This window comes from Taudactylus pleione, unplaced genomic scaffold, assembly GCF_031769625.1.
Source record: "Taudactylus pleione unplaced genomic scaffold, aTauple2 ptg002403l, whole genome shotgun sequence".
Lineage (NCBI taxonomy): Eukaryota > Metazoa > Chordata > Amphibia > Anura > Myobatrachidae > Taudactylus > Taudactylus pleione.
The window spans coordinates 9,557-27,514 of NW_028286789.1; positions in this window are offsets into that span (position 1 = coordinate 9,557).

Sequence of the window (17,958 nt, forward strand, 5' to 3'; positions counted from 1 at the left end):
TGTAACCGGCATCTCATAACCCATCTTTCCCTATAGCACAGGCCTCTCTCCTCCTGACTCACTTCTCTGTAACACACACACTGCGATGTAACCGGCGTCTCATTACCCATCTTTCCCTATAGCACAGGCCTCTCTCCTCCTGACTCACTTCTCTGTAACACACACACACACTGCGATGTAACCGGCGTCTCATTACCCATCTTTCCCTATAACACAGGCCTCTCTCCTCCTGACTCACTTCTCTGTAACACACACACTGCGATGTAACCGGCGTCTCATTACCCATCTTTCCCTATAGCACAGGCCTCTCTCCTCCTGACTCACTTCTCTGTAACACACACAGACTGCGATGTAACCGGCGTCTCATTACCCATCTTTCCCTATAGCACAGGCCTCTCTCCTCCTGACTCACTTCTCTGTAACACACACACACAGCGATGTAACCGGCGTCTCATTACCCATCTTTCCCTATAGCACAGGCCTCTCTCCTCCTGACTCACTTCTCTGTAACACACACACACTGCGATGTAACCGGTGTCTCATTACCCATCTTTCCCTATAGCACAGGCCTCTCTCCTCCTGACTCACTTCTCTGTAACACACACACACACTGCGATGTAACCGGCGTCTCATTACCCATCTTTCCCTATAGCACAGGCCTCTCTCCTCCAGACTCACTTCTCTGTAACACACACACACTGCGATGTAACCGGCGTCTCATTACCCTTCTTTCCCTATAGCACAGGCCTCTCTCCTCCTGACTCACTTCTCTGTAACACACACACACTGCGATGTAACCGGCGTCTCATTTCCCATCTTTCCTATAGCACAGGCCTCTCTCCTCCTGACTCACTTCTCTGTAACACACACACACTGCGATGTAACCGGCGTCTCATTACCCATCTTTCCCCATAGCACAGGTCTCTCTCCTCCTGTCTCACTTCTCTGTAACACACACACTGCGATGTAACCGGTGTCTCATTATCCATCTTTCCCTATAGCACAGGCCTCTCTCCTCCTGACTCACTTCTCTGTAACACACATACATACTGCGATGTAACCGGCGCCTCATTACCCATCTTTCCCTATAGCACAGGCCTCACTCCTCCTAATTCACTTCTCTGTAACACACACACTGCGATGTAACCGGCGTCTCATTACCCATCTTTCCCTATAGCACAGGCCTCTCTCCTCCTGACTCACTTCTCTGTAACACACACACTGCGATGTAACCGGCGTCTCATTACCCATCTTTCCCTATAGCACAGGCCTCTCTCCTCCTGACTCACTTCTCTGTAACACACACACACTGCGATGTAACCAGCGTCTCATTACCCATCTTTCCCTATAGCACAGGCCTCTCTCCTCCTGACTCACTTCTCTGTAACACACACACACACTGCGATGTAACCGGTGTCTCATTACCCATCTTTCCCTATAGCACAGGGCTCTCTCCTCCTGACTCACTTCTCTGTAACACACACACACTGCGATGTAACCGGCGTCTCATTACCCATCTTTCCTATAGCACAGGTCTCTCTCCTCCTATCTCACTTCTCTGTAACACACACACTGCGATGTAACCGGCGTCTCATTACCCATCATTCCCTATAGCACAGGTCTCTCTCCTCCTATCTCACTTCTCTGTAACACACACACACTGCGATGTAACCGGCGTCTCATTACCCATCTTTCCCTATAGCACAGGCCTCTCTCCTCCTGACTCACTTCACTGTAACACACACACACTGCGATGTAACCGGCGTCTCATTACCCATCTTTCGCCAAAGCACAGGCCTCTCTCCTCCTGACTCACTTCTCTGTAACACACACACACACACACACACACACACACAGCGATGTAACCGGCGTCTCATTACCCATCTTTCCCTATAGCACAGGCCTCTCTCCCCCTGACTAACTTCTCTGTAACACACACACACACTGCGATGTAACCGGCGTCTCATTACACATCTTTCCCTATAGCACAGGCCTCTCTCCTCCTGACTCACTTCTCTGTAACACACACACACTGCGATGTAACCGGCGCCTCATTACCCATCTTTCCCTATAGCACAGGCCTCTCTCCTCCTGACTCACTTCTATGTAACACACACACACTGCGATGTAACCGGCGTCTCATTACACATCTTTCCCTATAGCACAGGCCTCTCTCCTCCTGACTCACTTCTCTGTAACACACACACACTGCGATGTAACCGGCGTCTCATTACCCATCTTTCTCTATAGCACAGGCCTCTCTCCTCCTGACTCAATTCTCTGTAACACACACACACTGCGATGTAACCGGCGTCTCATTACCCATCTTTCCCTATAGCACAGGCCTCTCTCCTCCTGACTCACTTCTCTGTAACACACACACTGCAATGTAACCGGCGTCTCATTACCCATCTTTCCCTATAGCACAGGCCTCTCTCCTCCTGACTCACTTCTCTGTAACACACACACTGCGATGTAACCGGCGTCTCATTACCCATCTTTCCCTATAGCACAGGCCTCTCTCCTCCTGACTCACTTCTCTGTAACACACACACTGCGATGTAACCGGCGTCTCATAACCCATCTTTCCCTATAGCACATGCCTCTCTCCTCCTGACTCACTTCTCTGTAACACACACACTGCGATGTAACCGGCGTCTCATTACCCATCTTTCCCTATAGCACAGGCCTCTCTCCTCCTGACTCACTTCTCTGTAACACACACACTGCGATGTAACCGGCGTCTCATTACCCATCTTTCCCTATAGCACAGGCCTCTCTCCTCCTGACTCACTTCTCTGTAACACACACACTGCGATGTAACCGGCGTCTCATTACCCATCTTTCCCTATAGCACAGGCCTCTCTCCCCCTGACTCACTTCTCTGTAACACACACACACACTGCGATGTAACCGGCGTCTCATTACCCATCTTTCCCTATAGCACTGGCCTCTCTCCTCCTGACTCACTTCTCTGTAACACACACACTGCGATGTAACCGGCGTCTCATTACCCATCTTTCCCTATAGCACAGGCCTCTCTCCTCCTGACTTACTTCTCTGTAACACACACACTGCGATGTAACCGGCGTCTCATTTCCCATCTTTCCCTATAGCACAGGCCTCTTTCATCCTGACTCACTTCTCTGTAACACACACACACTGCGATGTAACCGGCGTCTCATTACCCATCTTTCCCTATAGCACAGGCCTCTCTCCTCCTGACTCACTTCTCTGTAACACACACACAGCGATGTAACCGGCGTCTCATTACCCATCTTTCCCTATAGCACAGGCCTCTCTCCTACTGACTCACTTCTCTGTAACACACATACACTGCGATGTAACCGGCGTCTCATTACCCATCTTTCCCTATAGCACAGGCCTCTCTCCTCCTGACTCACTTCTCTGTAACACACACACACAGCGATGTAACCGGCGTCTCATTACCCATCTTTCCCTATAGCACAGGCCTCTCTCCTCCTGACTCACTTCTCTGTAACACACACACACTGCGATGTAACCGGCGTCTCATTACCCATCTTTCCCTATAGCACAGGCCTCTCTCCTCCTATCTCACTTCTCTGTAACACACACACACTGCGATGTAACCAGCGTCTCATTACCCATCTTTCCCTATAGCACAGGCCTCTCTCCTCCTGACTCACTTCTCTGTAACACACACACACTGCGATGTAACCGGCGTCTCATTACCCATCTTTCCCTATAGCACAGGCCTCTCTCCTCCTGACACACTTCTCTGTAACACACACACACTGCGATGTAACCGGCGTCTCATTACCCATCTTTCCCTATAGCACAGGCCTCTCTCCTCCTGACTCACTTCTCTGTAACACACACACACTGCGATGTAACCGGCGTCTCATTACCCATCTTTCCCTATAGCACAGGCCTCTCTCCTCCTGACTCACTTCTCTGTAACACACACGCACACTGCGATGTAACCGGCGCCTCATTACCCATCTTTCCCTATAGCACAGCCTCTCTCCTCCTGACTCACTTCTCTGTAACACACACACACTGCGATGTAACCGGCGTCTCATTACCCATCTTTCCCTATAGCACAGGCCTCTCTCCTCCTGACTCACTTTTCTGTAACACACATACACTGCGATGTAACCGGCATCTCATTACCCATCTTTCTCTATAGCACAGGCCTCTCTCCTCCTGACTCACTTCTCTGTAACACACACACACTGCGATGTAACCGGCGTCTCATTACCCATCTTTCCCTATAGCACAGGCCTCTCTCCTTCTGACTCACTTATCTGTAACACACACACAGCGATGTAACCGGCGTCTCATTACCCATCTTTCCCTATAGCACAGGCCTCTCTCCTCCTGACTCACTTCTCTGTAACACACACACTGCGATGTAACCGGCGTCTCATTACCCATCTTTCCCTATAGCACAGGCCTCTCTCCTCCTGACTCACTTCTCTGTAACACACACACACTGCGATGTAACCGGCGTCTCATAACCCATCTTTCCCTATAGCACAGGCCTCTCTCCTCCTGACTCACTTCTCTGTAACACACACACACTGCGATGTAACCGGCGTCTCATAACCCATCTTTCCCTATAGCACAGGCCTCTCTCATCCTGACTCACTTATCTGTAACACACACACAGCGATGTAACCGGCGTCTCATTACCCATCTTTCCCTATAGCACAGGCCTCTCTCCTCCTGACTCACTTCTCTGTAACACACATACACTGCGATGTAACCGGGGTCTCATTACCCATCTTTCCCTATAGCACAGGCCTCTCTCCTCCTGACTCACTTCTCTGTAACACACACACACTGCGATGTAACCGGCGTCTCATTTCCCATCTTTCCCTATAGCACAGGCCTCTCTCCTCCTGACTCACTTCTCTGTAACACACATACACTGCGATGTAACCGGCGTCTCATTACCCATCTTTCCCTATAGCACAGGCCTCTCTCCTCCTGACTCACTTCTCTGTAACACACACACACTGCGATGTAACCGGCGTCTCATTACCCATCTTTCCCTATAGCACAGGCCTCTCTCCTCCTGACTCACTTCTCTGTAACACACACACACTGCGATGTAACCGGCGTCTCATTACCCATCTTTCCCTATAGCACAGGCCTCTCTCCTCCTGACTCACTTCTCTGTAACACACACACAGCGATGTAACCGGCGTCTCATTACCCATCTTTCCCTATAGCACAGGCCTCTCTCCTACTGACTCACTTCTCTGTAACACACATACACTGCGATGTAACCGGCGTCTCATTACCCATCTTTCCCTATAGCACAGGCCTCTCTCCTCCTGACTCACTTCTCTGTAACACACACACACTGCGATGTAACCGGCGTCTCATTACCCATCTTTCCCTATAGCACAGGCCTCTCTCCTCCTGACTCACTTCTCTGTAACACACACACACACACTGCGATGTAACCGGCGTCTCATTACCCATCTTTCTCTATAGCACAGGCCTCTCTCCTCCTGACTCACTTCTCTGTAACACACACACACTGCGATGTAACCGGCGTCTCATTACCCATCTTTCCCTATAGCACAGGCCTCTCTCCTCCTGACTCACTTCTCTGTAACACACACACACTGCGATGTAACCGGCGTCTCATTACCCATCTTTCCCTATAGCACAGGCCTCTGTCCTCCTGACTCACTTCTCTGTAACACACAAACACTGCGATGTAACCGGTGTCTCATTACTCATCTTTCCCTATAGCACAGGCCTCTCTCCTCCTGACTCACTTCTCTGTAACACACAAACACTGCGATGTAACCGGTGTCTCATTACTCATCTTTCCCTATAGCACATTTCCCTATAGCACAGGTCTCTCTCCTCCTGACTCACTTCTCTGTAACACACACACACTGCGATGTAACCGGCGTCTCATTACCCATCTTTCCCTATAGCACAGGCCTCTCTCCTCCTGACTCACTTCTCTGTAACACACACACACTGCGATGTAACCGGCGTCTCATTACCCATCTTTCCCTATAGCACAGGTCTCTCTCCTCCTATCTCACTTCTCTGTAACACACACACACTGCGATGTAACCGGCGTCTCATAACCCATCTTTCCCTATAGCACAGGCCTCTCTCCTCCTGACTCACTTCTCTGTAACACACACACACAGCGATGTAACCGGCGTCTCATTACCCATCTTTCCCTATAGCACAGGCCTCTCTCCTCCTGACTCACTTCTCTGTAACACACACACACACTGCGATGTAACCGGCGTCTCATTACCCATCTTTCCCTATAGCACAGGCCTCTCTCCTCCTGACTCACTTCTCTGTAATACACACACTGCGATGTAACCGGCGTCTCATTACCCATCTTTCCCTATAGCACAGGCCTCTCTCCTCCTGACTTACTTCTCTGTAACACACACACACTGCGATGTAACCGGCGTCTCATTACCCATCTTTCCCTATAGCACAGGCCTCTCTCCTCCTGACTCACTTCTCTGTAACACACACACTGCGATGTAACCGGTGTCTCATTACCCATCTTTCCCTATAGCACAGGCCTCTCTCCTCCTGACTCACTTCTCTGTAACACACACACTGCGATGTAACCGGCGTCTCATTACCCATCTTTCCCTATAGCACAGGCCTCTCTCCTCCTATCTCACGTCTCTGTAACACACACACACTGCGATGTAACCGGCGTCTCATTACCCATCTTTCCCTATAGCACAGGCCTCTCTCCTCCTGACTCACTTCTCTGTAACACACAAACACTACGATGTAACCGGCGCCTCATTACCCATCTTTCCCTATAGCACAGGTCTCTCTCCTCCTGACTCACTTCTCTGTAACACACACACTGCGATGTAACCGGCGTCTCATTACCCATCTTTCCCTATAGCACAGGCCTCTCTCCTCCTGACTCACTTCTCTGTAACACACACACTGCGATGTAACCGGCGTCTCATTACCCATCTTTCCCTATAGCACAGCCTCTCTCCTCCTGACTCACTTCTCTGTAACACACACACACTGCGATGTAACCGGCATCTCATTACCCATCTTTCCCTATAGCACAGGTCTCTCTCCTCCTGACTCACTTCTCTGTAACACACACACACACTGCGATGTAACCGGCGTCTCATTACCCATCTTTCCCTATAGCACAGGCCTCTCTCCTCCTGACTCACTTCTCTGTAACACACAAACACTGCGATGTAACCGGCGTCTCATTACCCATCTTCCCCTATAGCACAGGCCTCTCTCCTCCTGACACACTTCTCTGTAACACACACCCACACTGCGATGTAACCGGCGTCTCATTACCCATCTTCCCCTATAGCACAGGCCTCTCTCCTCCTGACTCACTTCTCTGTAACACAAACACTACGATGTAACCGGCGCCTCATTACCCATCTTTCCCTATAGCACAGGTCTCTCTCCTCCTGACTCACTTCTCTGTAACACAAACACTACGATGTAACCGGCGCCTCATTACCCATCTTTCCCTATAACACAGGCCTCTCTCCTCCTATCTCACTTCTCTGTAACACAAACACTACGATGTAACCGGCGCCTCATTACCCATCTTTCCCTATAGCACAGGTCTCTCTCCTCCTGACTCACTTCTCTGTAACACACACACTGCGATGTAACCAGCGTCTCATTACCCATCTTTCCTATAGCACAGGCCTCTCTCCTCCTGACTCACTTCTCTGTAACACACACACACTGCGATGTAACCGGCGTCTCATTACCCATCTTTCCCTATAGCACAGCCTCTCTCCTCCTGACTCACTTCTCTGTAACACACACACTGCGATGTAACCGGCGTCTCATTACCCATCTTTCCCTATAGCACAGGCCTCTCTCCTCCTGACTCACTTCTCTGTAACACACACACTGCGATGTAACCGGCGTCTCATTACCCATCTTTCCCTATAGCACAGGCCTCTCTCCTCCTGACTCACTTCTATGTAACACACACACACTGATATGTAACCGGCATCTCATTACCCATCTTTCCCTATAGCACAGGCCTCTCTCCTCCTGACTCACTTCTCTGTAACACACACACACTGCGATGTAACCAGCGTCTCATTACCCATCTTTCCCTATAGCACAGGCCTCTCTCCTCCTATCTCACTTCTCTGTAACACACACACACACTGCGATATAACCGGCGTCTCATTACCCATCTTTCCCTATAGCACAGGCCTCTCTCCTCCTGACTCACTTCTCTGTAACACACACACTGCGATGTAACCGGCGTCTCATTACCCATCTTTCCCTATAGCACAGGCCTCTCTCCTCCTTACTCACTTCTCTGTAACACACACACACTGCGATGTAACCAGCGTCTCATTACCCATCTTTCCCTATAGCACAGGCCTCTCTCCTCCTGACTCACTTCTCTGTAACACACACACTGCGATGTAACCGGCGTCTCATTACCCATCTTTCCCTATAGCACAGGCCTCTCTCCTCCTGACTCACTTCTATGTAACACACACATACTGCGATGTAACCGGCGTCTCATTACCCATCTTTCCCTATAGCACAGGCCTCTCTCCTCCTGACTCACTTCTCTGTAACACACACACACTGCGATGTAACCGGCGTCTCATTACCCATCTTTCCCTATAGCACAGGTCTCTCTCCTCCTGAAACACTTCTCTGTAACACACAAACACTGCGATGTAACCGGCGTCTCATTACCCATCTTTCCCTATAGCACAGGCCTCTCTCCTCCTGACTCACTTCTCTGTAACACACACACACTGCGATGTAACCGGCGTCTCATTACCCATCTTTCCCTATCGCAGAGGCCTCTCTCCTCCTGACTCACTTCTCTGTAACACACACACACTGCGATGTAACCAGCGTCTCATTACCCATCTTTCCCTATAGCACAGGCCTCTCTCCTCCTGACTCACTTCTCTGTAACACACACACTGCGATGTAACCGGCGTCTCATTACCCATCTTTTCCTATAGCACAGGCCTCTCTCCTCCTATCTCACTTCTCTGTAACACACACACTGCGATGTAACCGGGGTCTCATTACCCATCTTTTCCTATAGCACAGGCCTCTCTCCTCCTATCTCACTTCTCTGTAACACACACACTGCGATGTAACCGGGGTCTCATTACCCATCTTTCCCTATAGCACAGGTCTCTCTCCTCCTGACTCACTTCTCTGTAACACACATACACTGCGATGTAACCGGCATCTCATTACCCATCTTTCCCTATAGCACAGGTCACTCTCCTCCTGACTCACTTCTCTGTAACACACACACACTGCGATGTAACCGGGGTCTCATTACCCATCTTTTCCTATAGCACAGGCCTCTCTCCTCCTGACTCACTTCTCTGTAACACACACACACTGCGATGTAACCAGCGTCTCATTACCCATCTTTCCCTATGGCACAGGCCTCTCTCCTCCTATCTCACTTCTCTGTAACACACACACACTGCGATATAACCGGCGTCTCATTACCCATCTTTCCCTATAGCACAGGCCTCTCTCCTCCTGACTCACTTCTCTGTAACACACACACTGCGATGTAACCGGCGTCTCATTTCCCATCTTTCCCTATAGCACAGGCCTCTCTCCTCCTGACTCACTTCTCTGTAACACACACACACTGCGATGTAACCGGCGTCTCATTACCCATCTTTCCCTATAGCACAGGCCTCTCTCCTCCTGACTCACTTCTCTGTAACACACACACTGCGATGTAACCTGCGTCTCATTACCCATCTTTCACTATAGCACAGGCCTCTCTCCTCCTGACTCACTTCTCTGTAACACACACACACACTGCGATGTAACCGGCGTCTCATTACCCATCTTTCCCTATAGCACAGGCCTCTCTCCTCCTGACTCACTTCTCTGTAACACACACAAACACTGCGATGTAACCGGCGTCTCATTACCCATCTTTCCCTATAGCACAGGTCTCTCTCCTCCTGACTCACTTCTCTGTAACACACACACTGCGATGTAACCGGCGTCTCATTACCCATCTTTCCCTATAGCACAGGCCTCTCTCCTCCTGACTCACTTCTCTGTAACACACACACACAGCGATGTAACCGGCGTCTCATTACCCATCTTTCCCTATAGCACAGGCCTCTCTCCTCCTATCTCACTTCTCTGTAACACACACACTGCGATGTAACCGGCGTCTCATTACCCATCTTTCCCTATAGCACAGGCCTCTCTCCTCCTGACACACTTCTCTGTAACACACACACACTGCGATGTAACCGGCGTCTCATTACCCATCTTTCCCTATAGCACAGGCCTCTCTCCTCCTGACTCACTTCTCTGTAACACACACACTGCGATGTAACCGGTGTCTCATTACCCATCTTTCCCTATAGCACAGGCCTCTCTCCTCCTGACTCACTTCTCTGTAACACACACACACTGCGATGTAACCGGCGTCTCATTACCCATCTTTCCCTATAGCACAGGCCTCTCTCCTCCTGACTCACTTCTCTGTAACACACACACTGCGATGTAACCGGCGTCTCATTACTCATCTTTCCCTATAGCACAGGCCTCTCTCCTCCTGACTCACTTCTCTGTAACACACACACTGCGATGTAACCGGCGTCTCATTACCCATCTTTCCCTATAGCACAGGTCTCTCTCCTCCTGACTCACTTCTCTGTAACACACACACACTGCGATGTAACCGGCGTCTCATTACCCATCTTTCCCTATAGCACAGGCCTCTCTCCTCCTGACTCACTTCTCTGTAACACACACACACTGCGATGTAACCGGCGTCTCATTACCCATCTTTCCCTATAGCACAGGCCTCTCTCCTCCTGACTCACTTCTCTGTAACACACAAACACTACGATGTTACCGGCGTCTCATTACCCATCATTCCCCATAGCACAGGCCTCTCTCCTCCTGACTCACTTCTCTGTAACACACACACTGCGATGTAACCGGCATCTCATTACCCATCTTTCTCTATAGCACAGGCCTCTCTCCTCATGACTCACTTCTCTGTAACACACACACACTGCGATGTAACCGGCGTCTCATTACCCATCTTTCCCTATAGCACAGGCCTCTCTCCTCCTGACTCACTTCTCTATAACACACACACACTGCGATGTAACCGGCGTCTCATTACCCATCTTTCCCTATAGCACAGGCCTCTCTCCTCCTGACTTACTTCTCTGTAACACACACACTGCGATGTAACCGGTGTCTCATTACCCATCTTTCCCTATAGCACAGGCCTCACTCCTCCTGACTCACTTCTCTGTAACACACAAACACTGCGATGTAACCGGTGTCTCATTACTCATCTTTCCCTATAGCACAGGCCTCTCTCCTCCTGACTCACTTCTCTGTAACACACACACTGCGATGTAACCGGCGTCTCATTACCCATCTTTCCCTATAGCACAGGCCTCTCTCCTCCTGACTCACTTCTCTGTAACACACACACTGCGATGTAACAGGTGTCTCATTACCCATCTTTCCCTATAGCACAGGTCTCTCTCCTCCTGACTCACTTCTCTGTAACACACACACACTGCGATGTAACCGGTGTCTCATTACCCATCTTTCCCTATAGCACAGGCCTCTCTCCTCCTGACTCACTTCTCTGTAACACACACACACAGCGATGTAACCGGCATCTCATTACCCATCTTTCCCTATAGCACAGGCCTCGCTCCTACTGACTCACTTCTCTGTAACACACATACACTGCGATGTAACCGGCGTCTCATTACCCATCTTTCCCTATAGCACAGGCCTCTCTCCTCCTGACTCACTTCTCTGTAACACACACACACAGCGATGTAACCGGTGTCTCATTACCCATCTTTCCCTATAGCACAGGCCTCTCTCCTCCTGACTCACTTCTCTGTAACACACACACTGCGATGTAACCGGCGTCTCATTACCCATCTTTCCCTATAGCACAGGCCTCTCTCCTCCTGACTCACTTCTCTGTAACACACACACACTGCGATGTAACCGGCGTCTCATTACCCATCTTTCCCTATAGCACAGGCCTCTCTCCTCCTGACTCACTTCTCTGTAACACACACACTGCGATGTAACCGGCGTCTCATTACCCATCTTTCCCTATAGCACAGGCCTCTCTCCTCCTGACTCACTTCTCTGTAACACACACACACTGCGATGTAACCGGCGTCTCATTACCCATCTTTCCCTATAGCACAGGCCTCTCTCCTCCTGACTCACTTCTCTGTAACACACACACACTGCGATGTAACCGGCGTCTCATTACCCATCTTCCCCTATAGCACAGGCCTCTCTCCTCCTGACTCACTTCTCTGTAACACACACACTGCGATGTAACCAGCGTCTCATTACCCATCTTTCCCTATAGCACAGGCCTCTCTCCTCCTGACTCACTTCTCTGTAACACACAAACACTACGATGTAACCGGCGCCTCATTACCCATCTTTCCCTATAGCACAGGTCTCTCTCCTCCTGACTCACTTCTCTGTAACACACACACTGCGATGTAACCAGCGTCTCATTACCCATCTTTCCCTATAGCACAGGCCTCTCTCCTCCTGACTCACTTCTCTGTAACACACACACACTGCGATGTAACCGGCGTCTCATTACCCATCTTTCCCTATAGCACAGCCTCTCGCCTCCTGACTCACTTCTCTGTAACACACACACACTGCGATGTAACCGGCGTCTCATTACCCATCTTTCCCTATAGCACAGGCCTCTCTCCTCCTGACTCACTTCTCTGTAACACACACACTGCGATGTAACCGGCGTCTCATTACCCATCTTTCCCTATAGCACAGGCCTCTCTCCTCCTGACTCACTTCTCTGTAACACACACACACTGCGATGTAACCGGCGTCTCATTACCCATCTTTCCCTATAGCACAGGCCTCTCTCCTCCTGACTTACTTCTCTGTAACACACACACACTGCGATGTAACCGGTGTCTCATTACCCATCTTTCCCTATAGCACAGGCCTCTCTCCTCCTGACTCACTTCTCTGTAACACACACACTGCGATGTAACCGGCGTCTCATTACCCATCTTTCCCTATAGCACAGGCCTCTCTCCTCCTGACTTACTTCTCTGTAACACACACACACTGCGATGTAACCGGTGTCTCATTACCCATCTTTCCCTATAGCACAGGCCTCTCTCCTCCTGACTCACTTCTCTGTAACACACACACACTGCGATGTAACCGGCGTCTCATTACCCATCTTTCCCTATAGCACAGGCCTCTCTCCTCCTGACTCACTTCTCTGTAACACACACACTGCGATGTAACCGGTGTCTCATTACCCATCTTTCCCTATAGCACAGGCCTCTGTCCTCCTGACTCACTTCTCTATAACACACACACACTGCGATGTAACCGGTGTCTCATTACCCATCTTTCCCTATAGCACAGGCCTCTCTCCTCCTGACTTACTTCTCTGTAACACACACACTGCGATGTAACCGGTGTCTCATTACCCATCTTTCCCTATAGCACAGGCCTCTCTCCTCCTGACTCACTTCTCTGTAACACACAAACACTGCGATGTAACCGGTGTCTCATTACTCATCTTTCCCTATAGCACAGGCCTCTCTCCTCCTGACTCACTTCTCTGTAACACACACACTGCGATGTAACCGGCGTCTCATTACCCATCTTTCCCTATAGCACAGGTCTCTCTCCTCCTGACTCACTTCTCTGTAACACACATACACTGCGATGTAACCAGCGTCTCATTACCCATCTTTCCCTATAGCACAGGCCTCTCTCCTCCTGACTCACTTCTCTGTAACACACACACTGCGATGTAACCGGCGTCTCATTACACATCTTTCCCTATAGCACAGGCCTCTCTCCTCCTGACTCACTTCTCTGTAACACACACACACTGCGATGTAACCGGCGCCTCATTACCCATCTTTCCCTATAGCACAGGTCTCTCTCCTCCTGACTCACTTCTCTGTAACACACATACACTGCGATGTAACCAGCGTCTCATTACCCATCTTTCCCTATAGCACAGGCCTCTCTCCTCCTGACTCACTTCTCTGTAACACACACACACTGCGATGTAACCGGCGTCTCATTACCCATCTTTCCCCATAGCACAGGCACCTCTCCTCCTGACTCACTTCTATGTAACACACATACACTGCGATGTAACCGGCGTCTCATTACCCATCATTCCCTATAGCACAGGCCTCTCTCCTCCTGACTCACTTCTCTGTAACACACACACTGCGATGTAACCGGCGTCTCATTACCCATCTTTCTCTATAGCACAGGCCTCTCTCCTCCTGACTCACTTCTATGTAACACACACACTGCGATGTAACCGGCGTCTCATTACACATCTTTCCCTATAGCACAGGCCTCTGTCCTCCTGACTCACTTCTCTGTAACACACACACACTGCGATGTAATCGGCGTCTCATAACCCATCTTTCCCTATAGCACAGGCCTCTCTCCTCCTATCTCACTTCTCTGTAACACACATATACACTGCGATGTAACCGGCGTCTCATTACCCATCTTTCCCTATAGCACAGGCCTCTGTCCTCCTGAATCACTTCTCTGTAACACACACACACTGCGATGTAACCGGCGTCTCATTACCCATCTTTCCCTATAGCACAGGCCTCTCTCCTCCTGACTCACTTCTCTGTAACACACACACTGCGATGTAACCGGTGTCTCATTACCCATCTTTCCCTATAGCACAGGCCTCTCTCCTCCTGACTCACTTCTCTGTAACACACACACTGCGATGTAACCGGTGTCTCATTACTCATCTTTCCCTATAGCACAGGCCTCTCTCCTCCTGACTCACTTCTCTGTAACACACACACACTGCGATGTAACCGGCGTCTCATTACCCATCTTTCCCTATAGCACAGGCCTCTCTCCTCCTGACTCACTTCTATGTAACACACACACTGATATGTAACCGGCATCTCATTACCCATCTTTCCCTATAGCACAGGCCTCTCTCCTCCTGACTCACTTCTCTGTAACACACACACACTGCGATGTAACCGGCGTCTCATTACCCATCTTTCCCTATAGCACAGGCCTCTCTCCTCCTGACTTACTTATCTGTAACACACACACACTGCGATGTAACCAGCGTCTCATTACCCATCTTTCCCTATAGCACAGGCCTCTCTCCTCCTGACTCACTTCTCTGTAACACACACACACTGCGATGTAACCGGCGCCTCATTACCCATCTTTCCCTATAGCACAGGCCTCTCTCCTCCTGACTTACTTCTCTGTAACACACACACACTGCGATGTAACCAGCGTCTCATTACCCATCTTTCCCTATAGCACAGGCCTCTCTCCTCCTGACTCACTTCTCTGTAACACACACACACTGCGATGTAACCGGCGCCTCATTACCCATCTTTCCCTATAGCACAGGTCTCTCTCCTCCTGACTCACTTCTCTGTAACACACACACACTGCGATGTAACCGGGGTCTCATTACCCATCTTTCCCTATAGCACAGGCCTCTCTCCTCCTGACTCACTTCTCTGTAACACACACACATTGCGATGTAACCGGCGCCTCATTACCCATCTTTCCCTATAGCACAGGTCTCTCTCCTCCTGACTCACTTCTCTGTAACACACACACACTGCGATGTAACCGGCGTCTCATTACCCATCTTTCCCTATAGCACAGGTCTCTCTCCTCCTGACTCACTTCTCTGTAACACACACACACTGCGATGTAACCAGCGTCTCATTACCCATCTTTCCCTATAGCACAGGCCTCTCTCCTCCTATCTCACTTCTCTGTAACACACACACACACTGCGATATAACCGGCGTCTCATTACCCATCTTTCCCTATAGCACAGGCCTCTCTCCTCCTGACTCACTTCTCTGTAACACACACACACTGCGATGTAACCGGCGTCTCATAACCCATCTTTCCCTATAGCACAGGCCTCTCTCCTCCTGACTTACTTCTCTGTAACACACACACACTGCGATGTAACCAGCGTCTCATTACCCATCTTTCCCTATAGCACAGGCCTCTCTCCTCCTGACTCACTTCTCTGTAACACACACACACTGCGATGTAACCGGCGTCTCATTACCCATCTTTCCCTATAGCACAGGTCTCTCTCCTCCTGACTCACTTCTCTGTAACACACACACACTGCGATGTAACCGGGGTCTCATTACCCATCTTTTCCTATAGCACAGGTCTCTCTCCTCCTGACTCACTTCTCTGTAACACACATACACTGCGATGTAACCGGCGCCTCATTACCCATCTTTCCCTATAGCACAGGTCTCTCTCCTCCTGACTCACTTCTCTGTAACACACACACACTGCGATGTAACCGGCGTCTCATTACCCATCTTTCCCTATAGCACAGGCCTCTCTCCTCCTGACTCACTTCTCTGTAACACACACACACTGCGATGTAACCAGCGTCTCATTACCCATCTTTCCCTATGGCACAGGCCTCTCTCCTCCTATCTCACTTCTCTGTAACACACACACACACTGCGATATAACCGGCGTCTCATTACCCATCTTTCCCTATAGCACAGGCCTCTCTCCTCCTGACTCACTTCTCTGTAACACACACACTGCGATGTAACCGGCGTCTCATTTCCCATCTTTCCCTATAGCACAGGCCTCTCTCCTCCTGACTCACTTCTCTGTAACACACACACTGCGATGTAACCGGCGTCTCATTACCCATCTTTCCCTATAGCACAGGCCTCTCTCCTCCTGACTCACTTCTCTGTAACACACACACTGCGATGTAACCTGCGTCTCATTACCCATCTTTCACTATAGCACAGGCCTCTCTCCTCCTATCTCACTTCTCTGTAACACACACACTGCGATGTAACCGGCGTCTCATTACCCATCTTTACCTATAGCACAGGCCTCTCTCCTCCTGACTCACTTCTCTGTAACACACACAAACACTGCGATGTAACCGGCGTCTCATTACCCATCTTTCCCTATAGCACAGGCCTCTCTCCTCCTGACTCACTTCTCTGTAACACACACACTGCGATGTAACCGGCGTCTCATTACCCATCTTTCCCTATAGCACAGGCCTCTCTCCTCCTGACTCACTTCTCTGTAACACACACACACTGCGATGTAACCGGCGTCTCATTACCCATCTTTCCCTATAGCACAGGCCTCTCTCCTCCTGACTCACTTCTCTGTAACACAAACACTGCGATGTAACCGGCGTCTCATTACCCAGCTTTCCCTATAGCACAGGCCTCTCTCCTCCTGACTCACTTATCTGTAACACACTGCGATGTAACCGGCGTCTCATTACCCATCTTTCCCTATAGCACAGGCCTCTCTCCTCCGGACTCACTTCTCTGTAACACACACACACTGCGATGTAACCGGCGTCTCATTACCCATCTTTCCCTATAGCCCAGGCCTCTCTCCTCCTATCTCACTTCTCTGTAACACACACACTGCGATGTAACCGGTGTCTCATTACCCATCTTTCCCTATAGCACAGGCCTCTCTCCTCCTGACTCACTTCTCTGTAACACACACACACTGCGATGTAACCGGCGTCTCATTACCCATCTTTCCCTATAGCACAGGCCTCTCTCCTCCTGACTCACTTCTCTGTAACACACACACTGCGATGTAACCGGCGTCTCATTACCCATCTTTCCCTATAGCACAGGTCTCTCTCCTCCTGACTCACTTCTCTGTAACACACACACACTGCGATGTAACCTGCGTCTCATTACCCATCGTTCCCTATAGCACAGGTCTCTCTCCTCCTGACTCACTTCTCTGTAACACACACACACTGCGATGTAACCTGCGTCTCATTACCCATCGTTCCCTATAGCACAGGCCTCACTCCTCCTGACTCACTTCTCTGTAACACACACACACTGC